This window comes from Cervus canadensis, chromosome 10, assembly GCF_019320065.1.
Source record: "Cervus canadensis isolate Bull #8, Minnesota chromosome 10, ASM1932006v1, whole genome shotgun sequence".
In the NCBI taxonomy this organism is placed as follows: domain Eukaryota; kingdom Metazoa; phylum Chordata; class Mammalia; order Artiodactyla; family Cervidae; genus Cervus; species Cervus canadensis.
This window is the reverse complement of record NC_057395.1, coordinates 4,060,697-4,070,287: the sequence shown is the minus strand read 5'-3', so window position 1 is coordinate 4,070,287 and position 9,591 is coordinate 4,060,697.

Here is a 9,591-nt window from a genome sequence, read left to right as displayed (position 1 = left end):
ACTTCAAAACACACTTTAGGAGGAAGCAGGGGTGGGGGCAAGCAGGAGGGCAGGGTCTACAGATTTGCTGGAAACAAACATAGTAGGGCCTCTGGGTTCTGTATGGACGGGGTGGTCAGTGTGGCCATCAACCGCGTGGCAGGGACACAGCCTTAATTACAGCGTCATTAAGGAAGTAGGTAGGTTATCACTTTCCTTAGCTGAACTGCACTGTCTTCTCCCCCCCGAGCCACACACACAGAAATAAAGAACTGCTGCCGAGCTGTCTGGCCTGTGTGCACACACATGGGAGGAAGAGACACGGGGTGCTGAGGAGGTGTGTGTAGTCCATGGTCCTGAGAGTTTCTCGAAGGGTGCTATGCTCCAGCTCTGCCACCCTGCATGCAGAACGTTTGCTTGGTTAGTGAGGTCAGTGCCTTGTGGCCTCTTGTCCTTGGGTAAAGCTACCAGGTGACTGGACTTTGGGTGGGTAAGTTGTCCCTGCCCGCCCCCGCCAATGCGTTTCATCATAAAAGAACCTCCAGTTTTCTTTGCATGGGGCTTAATTGCTTGTACGCTTGCAATTAGGTTCTGGTTCTCCCTGCTTTCTCAGAGCTTATCTCAGACCTAACTCAGATTAAGGTGGTTTTTTTTTTTTTTTTGAAGACACTATACAGATACCCCTTCTCAGGACTGATTAAATCCACACTCCATCTGGCATTACAAAAGCTGTTTCAAGCCTGGATTCCTTCTCTGAAGTTATTTGCCAACAACCCATCCATAAATTAATGTTATGGTATGTTTATTAGTTTCCAGGCCTTCGAATAGTATATCGATTCTGGGCAGAGGCTTAGCATCTGGTTTAGCTGAAGAATTTAATTTTCTACAAACCACAATCTAATCATATCATCTGGTACTCAAACAAACACAAATTCAGTGGCCTTTAAATGCTGATGACTGCACCAGGGCTGAACTCCACTCGGTCTCCACGAGTCGGCCCTGACAATGAGGGTGCTAACAACAACAACGAAAAAAAGGTCAATACAGTGGATTATTTAAAAGGCTAACTACATTCAGTTTAACGGACTGTCCATTTTTCCTGAGTTTATGCTCCTCCTTTCTCACATGTGTAACAACATTCTTTAACATATTTTTAACAAATATATTTGATAAAATAAAAATGGACAGGACTTGCCCAGCAGTCGAGTGGCTAAGACTCTGTGTTTCCACTGCAGGGCACATGGTTCGAGGAAATAAGATCCCACATGCCACAAGGAGCAACCAAAGAAAAAACGACAGTTCTATGTGCCTCAAATTTTGTAAATCATTTCACTCATCCATGAACTCCAAAAGATAGGCCATCCCAGGCTAATGAAACATCCAGTGACTTTTAAAAAGATGGGACAAGTCCAGGCTTAAGACCTCCCCACCCCTTTCTCAAACTGATAAACACCCGCCATTGTTTCTGAGGGGCCAGAGGGGAGGAGAAGACAGCCTCCCAAGCTTTGAAACAGAAGCAAGTCCAGAGTCGACTTACTTGCAGGAAGAGACCAGCAGGGATGGGACTACCCTTGCTTCAAGGTCTCCATGTTTCTGAGATGTCTGACTTCCCAAAAAACACTGTTACTGCCTTTCGAACTTTCACTCACTGGCATCACTTAACCTTTAGCTTTGATATGAAAACAAGCAAGTGTCATTCTGCCCCGGGTCGCACCGTCCTTGGGGTATCAGGATGTGGCCTCCACTAGTGCCCTGGGCTCGGGGTGACAGGCCTGTGACCTCGGCTGCCTTTCAGGGCTGCCCCAGGGGCCCCTCTGATCTCCTACCCTTCTGCCGCCCTGAGCTGAGAGAACAGCAGGACTGTTTGGGAGCGGGGGTGGTGGGAATGGAAGTCTGAAGACCTCTTCACTGAGGATGGCACTTGCTGCCATTGTTGTTTAGTTGCTCAGTTGTGTCCGACTCTCTGTGACCCCATGGACGGTAGCCCACCAGGCTCCTCTGCCCACGGGATTCTCCAGGCAAGAATACTAGAGTGGGTTGCCATTTCCTTTGAGCTCCACCCAAGCCCTGTTAGGCTCATTCATGGTTAAAACCTTTAAATGTTTCCCTAGACGGGACCTGTCTGTCTCGGCTCACTCTTAGCTTTCATCCCTATAAGCCTGGGACACCTCTCCTCTTCAGGGGTCCAAAGCCCTCCTCACCTCCCTCTTATTTAAACATGGCTCCTTCTAACGTCCTAGGCACCTGCCCATTGGTTCTAAACCTTCTTTAGTGTCTGCCCTCAAGGCTTTGAAGTCTTTTTTTTTTTTTGCAGGTGATGAAAACTTTTTTTTTTTTTCCCATTTATTTTTATTAGTTGGAGGCTACTTACTTTACAATATTGTGGTTTTTGCCATACATTGACATGAATCCTTGTGTACATAGAACTTCCCTGGCCCTCCCAAACCTACAGTAAGTGACCCCTGACCCCACCTGATGCATGGCCTTCAACCCCACAACACCATCAGCTTCAAGGATGGCCTGATACAAAGGCAGAAGTTGGAAAGCCAACCAAGGTCTAGGTGAATGCTGTTTGTAGCTCTGTTCACTGAGCAAAAAGTCAGACCTCTTTGCATGTCAGCACGTGTCCGGCTATCTCTGTTATTCTTAAAGGGTGAACAGTATTAGTGTTCTTTTACATGGTTATACCCCAATGTAGGAAGCATCACTACAAACAAAGCTAGTGGAGGTGATGGAATTCCAGCTGAGCTATTTCAAATCCTAAAAGACGATGCTGTGAAAGTGCTGCACTCAATATGCCAGCAAATTTGGAAAACTCAGCAGTGGTCACAGGACTGGAAAAGATCAGTTTTCATTGCAATCCCAAAGGGCAATGCCAAAGAATGTTCAAACTACCACACAATTGCACTCATCTCATCCTAGCAAAGTAATGCTCAAAATTCTCCAAGCCAGGCTTCAACAGTACATGAACCATGAACTTCCAGATGTTCAAGCTGGATTTAGAAAAGGCAGAGGAACTTGAGATCAAATTGCCAACATCCGTTGGATCGTAGAAAAAGCAAGAGTTCTAGGAAAACATCTACTTCTGCTTTATTGACTATGTCAAAGCCTTTTACTGTGTAGATCACAAAAAACTGTGGAAAATTCTTCAACAGATGGGAATACCAGACCACCTTACCTGCCTCCTGAGAAATCTGTATGCAGGTCACGAAGCAACAGTTAGAACTGGGCATGGAACAACAGACTGGTTCCAAATCTGGAAAGGAGTACATCAAGGCTGTATATTGTCACTCTGCTTATTTAAATTGTATGCAGAATATATCATCCAAAATGCCAGGCTGGAGGAAGCACAAGCTGGAATCAAGATTGCAGGGAGAAATATCAATAACCTCAGATATGCAGATGACACCACCCTTATGGCAGAAAGCGAAGAGGTATTGAAGAGCCTCTTGATGAACGTGAAAGAGGAGAGTGAAAAAGTTGGCTTAAAATTCAACATTCAGAAAACTAAGATCATGGCATCTGGTCCCATCACTTCATGGCAAATAGATGGGAAAACAATGGAAACAGTGACAGACTTTATTTTTGGGGGGCTCCAAAATCACTGCAGATGGTGACTTCGGCCATGAAATTAAAAGACACTTGCTCCTTGGAAGAAAAGCTATGACAAACCTAGACAGCATATTAAAAAGCAGAGACATTACTTTGCCAACAAAGGTCCATCTAATCAAAGCTATGGTTTTTCCAGTAGTCATGTATGGATGTGAGAGTTGGACTATAAAGAAAGCTGAGCACCAATTGATGTTTTTGAACTGTGGTGTTGGAGAAGACTCCTAAGAGTCCCTTGGATGGCAAGGAGATCCAATCAGTCAATCCTAAAGGAAATCAGTTGTGAATATTCATTTGAAGGACTGATGCTGAAGCTGAAACTCCAACACTTTGGCTACCTGATGTGAAGAACTCATTCATTGGAAAAGACCCTGATGCTGAAAAAGATTGAAGGTGGGAGGAGAAGGGGATGACAGAGGATGAGATGGTTGGATGATGGACTGACTCGATGGACATGAGTTTGGGTAAGCTCCGAGAGTTGGTGATAGACGGGGAAGCCTGGCATGCTACAGTCCATGGGATCACAGAGTCAGACATGACTGAGCAACTGAACTGAACTCAACGTCAATTTAACCGATCCTCTGCTATTGGAAATCCAGGCTATTTCCATTTTTTTCTCTACGACTAACAGTGTTGAGACAAACATCCTTTTACACTCATTTTTTTCTGCTTGTACTTCTGCTCACGCAGTGGTGTGGGACCCGGCACATTGAGGAGGCATGGACATCCTTTCTGCCATCTGGCCTTGTCGGTCACTGCTTCTGTTTAGCAAGAGAGTTCCAGAAGAACACCTACTTCTGCTTTATTGACTATGCCAAACACTTTGTGTGGATCACAAGAAATTCTTAAAGAGGTGTGAATACCGGACCACGTTATCTGCCTCTGAGAAATCTGTATGCAGGTCAAGAAGCAACAGTTAGAACTGGACATGCAACAACAGACTGGTTCCAAATTTAGGAAAGGAGTATGTCAAGGTGACAAGTATTGTCACCTTGCTTATTTAACTTATATGCAGAGTGAAGTGAAAGTTGCTCAGTCGTGTCCGACTCTGCGATCCCGTGGACTATGCAGTCCATGGAATTCTCCAGGCCAGAATACTGGAGTGGGTAACTAGTGACTGAACTGAATTACTGGCAGGATGGAGAATATGTTTAATAGCTTTGTACTTCTCTATCCGTACATTTTCTCTTACTGTTCTTTGCTCATATACCACTCAGGTGTACTTAACAAGTCTCAAGGGGGATAATCTAGCTTCAAATATAAGTGATATTAGTCCATTCCCTATACAAACATTTCTACTCATCGTTCAACCTCACTGAGCACGTTTGTCCCAGGCACTGTATTGCACATCATGTACATATGTACATCATCTCAGTACATCTTCAGAGCAGGCCTGTGGAGAACGCCTCATCTTCTCTGTTTCACTCAAGAGGCTAAGGTTCAAAGAGGCTAGTGGAAAAGCTGAGACTCATCAGCATTGGAGAGGCAGTGGAAAAGCTGCAAACCTGAGTTCTTTCCAGACACCACTCCACCCTCTAGATAGAAATGCCCTCACGTGATTGTAAGGTGTTCGCAGACAGTAACAGAAGGCGGCCATAGAAGCTAGAACAACAATGATGTAGTGGCGGAGGTGGGGCGACACCTCCTTTCCTCATGGTCAAACCAGTCTGCCTGGCAGCACAGGCAGGCGTCACTCGCGGCTTCTCAGCGGAGGTTTTGACCCCAGGACTCTGGCTGCTTGTGGCTTATTCCTATCCAACTGCACCACGTGTTTCGGGTCTGAGGGACAGACTACAGAGTCGTGAACTGTTGGGCTGCTGTGGGCTTAATTTTTAAGAATCCTAATCCCTGAGCCCCACCCCCAGAGATCTGCCTCATTCATCTGGGGTGGCCCGCCACCGGCATTCTGGGCAGCTTCCCAAGTGACTCTCGTTCACCACCCTGGGTGAGACCTGCTCTCTGAGGTCATCTCCACCAGCCTGTCCAGCTCCAACGCCTACAGTTTAGAGCTGAGAAATTGAGGCCCGGAAGGGAATGTGGCTTTCCCAAGCTCACCCTGCTGGTGAGTGGCAGCTCAGACTGGCTCACAGCTATGAGGACTTCCAGTCCACTCCACCGAGCTGTGGACAGCCAGGGCCATCACTCTCTGCCCTTTCAGAGGTGGTCCTGCTAATGGTGATTTGTGGGTACAGATATGGTTGATGATTTAAGACTGCCTTCACATAGCAACCTGAGTGTCTGGGTCTTATTTGCGCCTTTGCTTCTGTCCTCTGCTCCCTGGCTGTCCTGTGAGGGTCGCTCACTTCCCATGGCTGTGAGCTGGTTTCCTCCGTGCGTTTCCGTGGTGACTTCCCCACCGGTCCAACCTGAGCCGCGTCTTTTCTCATAAGCATCATGTTTGTGCTTGTCATACAGGGGCTGAGCGCACTGGGTTCCCCACCCTCCTGGTCCCTGCCATAGATGTGGGTCTTCATTTGTAACAAAGCATGAGTGCCAACCTTCCCCACACGTCCGCCTGCTCCACGATGCCACGAGGCCATCTGTTCTTTGCTCACCACTGTCTTCAGACCACGTGACGTGGCACCTGCCCAAAGCAGACACAGGCCTGGGGCGGGGGCACCCTCCCCTTAGAGAGTTTGGGGCAGAACCCTTTCAGACTCTCCCCTCCACCTCCAGAGTTTGCAGATCAGAGAACCCAGGCCCAAAGAGGCTCGGGGACCTGCCTGGAGTCACACCAGGATCTCCGTGGAGCTGATGAATGCAGTCAAGACCGGCTGAGCTTTCTGGGAGCCGTGGCTCGTCGTGGATTCATATTTGGCTTTCAGAGGAGTGAGCCTCTCCGCGTCCACACACGGCGACTCCCACATCAAATCTCCTTAGCGTACCACACGTGCAGCAGAACTGACAGAAGTGCCCTCCAGAGTCAAGGGTGTTCCAGGGAAGGGCGCGAGAGCTGTCTTGACGCAGCCGGCTTTATCTTCAAATTATGCTGCCTTTCCTCCAAATTAAAGTGGAGAGTTTGATCTTCAGGGAGTTTTAATTATTGACATTTTAATCTCCAGGAATATGGAAAGTAACAAACTGGAATAAAACCAAGAGCAGCCTGGTAGCGGTTCCCAAGTGTGTGAAGAGTCAGAACTGCCCTCTGACTGACATAATTTTCCCCATGTAGATCCACCCCTCCCACTATGCTCCCACCCTTCTCTGGAGAGAGTGGCATTGCTTCCCACACATGCCCACCTGGCCGTGGCTCTAGGAGTCACAGCAGATGACAGCCCCAGTGCCCTGGCAAACTCCAATCACCTCTTCAGTCAAGTCACTGGATCTTTCTCCTGCACTTAGGCTGCTGACCTTTCCTCCTTCATGGGACCCCCACCCCCCCACCCAGGGCCCCTCCTCTCCCATCGCCCTGTGTTACCCTCCCCCCATGTGCCATTGTTATGACACGCGTGCGGCTGTGTTGCTCATGAGACTCTCAGCTCCACGAAGTCAGGGCTGTGGCCCTCCTGGTCACTAACGCCCAGCTCTGTGGGGGCCGGGAGGACAGTTAACCTTCCTCATTACTGTCACGTGGTGATGCCGTCCTGGACACTGCGCCAATAAGCTGGTTGAATCCTCACACCTCCAGGAAAGGAGCACTACGGTCTGCATGCTCCAGAGAAGGACATGGGTGCTATGGTCCTGCTCCTCCTTCCCCAGGACGGAGGCCAGCGGATGTCTGGGCCACTGACTTCAAACTCGACTCAGTCTGACTCGGAAGCTCTGTCCTCAATCACCAGGCCTCTGGGTGCCGTGGAACCCCAGTCCAGGCCGGTCCCTCTGAGTCCTTCACACTCCCCTCCCTGGGGCACCTCTCAACAGTCAGTGATGCCCTGCTCTCCCGTCCCCAGCTCATCTCCTCCCCAGGCAGGTGCTCTCCTATGACCTGACCCCTACGTGCCGGCAAGTCCAAATCTTTCTGCAATCGCCAGCTGTCCATCAGCACGATGTGTCCATACCCCACTGTTCAGATTCTACGTGTCCAAATAGAAGCCGTCTCCTCGCCAACCCTAAACCCGCTCCTTCTCTTGGATTCATCAGATGGTGGCCTCACTGTCCCTCCCGGGGCCCAACCAGGGAACTGCAGAAATCAACCTCCGGCCTTTCATTCCCCTCAGCAGTACAGAATGATGTGTGCAAACACACAGGTTCTGAAGAACACAATTCTAGTCACAAGTGAAAGAAAAATACAACAGGAATAACTTTAACAAAAGAAGCGTAACACTCGACCCGGAAGAGTCAAAACAAGTTGAGAAAGAACAAAGTTGGAGGATGTACACTTCTTGTTTTCGAAACTTAAACACTTATATAATATGATTCATTGATTTTTTGATAGAGGTACTAAGGCAATTCAGTTTTGGAAAGCACTGTCTTTTAAACTTGGTTCTGAGACCACTGAACATGCATTATCAACTTAGATCCTTCCCTCACACCTTATACAGTAATAATTTGACATGGCTCATAGATCTAAATGTAAGAGCTAAACTGTAAAACTTCTGAAATAAGACACGGGAGAAAAATCATTTGTCATTTTGGGTTAGGCAGAGAGATACAATACTAAAAGCATGATCCACAGAGAAAAAAACAATAAACTGGACTTCATTAAAATTAAAAACATTCATACTTCAAAAGACATCATTAAGAAACTGAAAAGACATGTCACAGACTGGGAGAAAATATTTGCAAATCTTATGTCTTACAAAGGATTTGTACCCAGAGTATTTTAAGGATGCTTACTTTTAAAGAATAAGAAAACCCAATTAAACAAGTGAGCAAAAGATATGACTAGAGATTTCACCAAAGAATACACACAAATGAGTCATAAAAACATGAAGAAATGCTCAACATCATTAGCCATTTGAGAAATGCAAATCAACGCCACAATGAGATATCACTTCACACCGACTAGAATGGCTTTAACCAGAAATATAAAACAACAAGCATCGGTGAGGACGTGGAGAAATCAGACCCCTCATACATTGCTGGTGGGAAGGTAAATGATATAGATATGATGGGAAAAGTGTGGCAGCTTCTTAAAAGTTAAACACAAACATCATAAAAGCTAGCAACAGCACGCCTAAATACGTACCCAAGGAAAATGAAAACAAGGCCACGCAAACTTGACACAAACGTGTGAAAATAGTCCAAATGTCTATCAATTGGTAACTTGAGGAACAAAATGTGATAGTCATACAACAGAATCCTATTCAGCAATTAAGAAAGTGGATACTGACACTTCCTACCCATGGATGAACCTCAAAAAGCAAAAGAAGCCAGATGCAAAAAACCCCAAATATTGTTTGATTCCATTTCTATTAAAGGTCCAGAAAAGGCAAATCAGAAGGATAGATGGTGGATTAACAGCTGCCTGAAGCTGTGGGTGGGAATGGGTCCTGCAAATGGGGAAAAGAGAGTTTCTGAGGTAATGGAAATGTTCTAAGATTGGTTTGCTGTGATGGTTGCAAAACTCTGTAAACTTACTAAAAAAATCACTGATGTGTATACTTAAATGGGTGAATTTTATGGTAGGTTAAGTAATACTTTCTTAAAATTGTCAGTGAGGGAATGGAAGTTCTAGACTCAGATTCAAGTCCTGCCTGGGTCTCTTTTCCTACCAGCTGCATAACTTGGGGCAAATCACTTCAACTCTGTGAGCCTTAGTTTTCTCACATGTAAACGGGGAATTAAGGTCATACACTTCAGTTATTGTGAGAATTGAGTTAATACAGGTAATATGCCTAGCACAATGCCAGACACACAGCGAGCATTCAGTAATGTTAGCTATTATCCCTAATTGTTATGATTACATCCAATCGATTATCAAGTTTCGCCGATTTTTACTTGGTAAATAGTTCTCAAGTTCATCACCTTTTCTTGTTAATTTCTCCCCTGGTGCTGAGATCTGTACTACCTTTTAGAAATAACACCTGTTGCAACTGTCCAAACTTCCCCCAGGCCTGTACC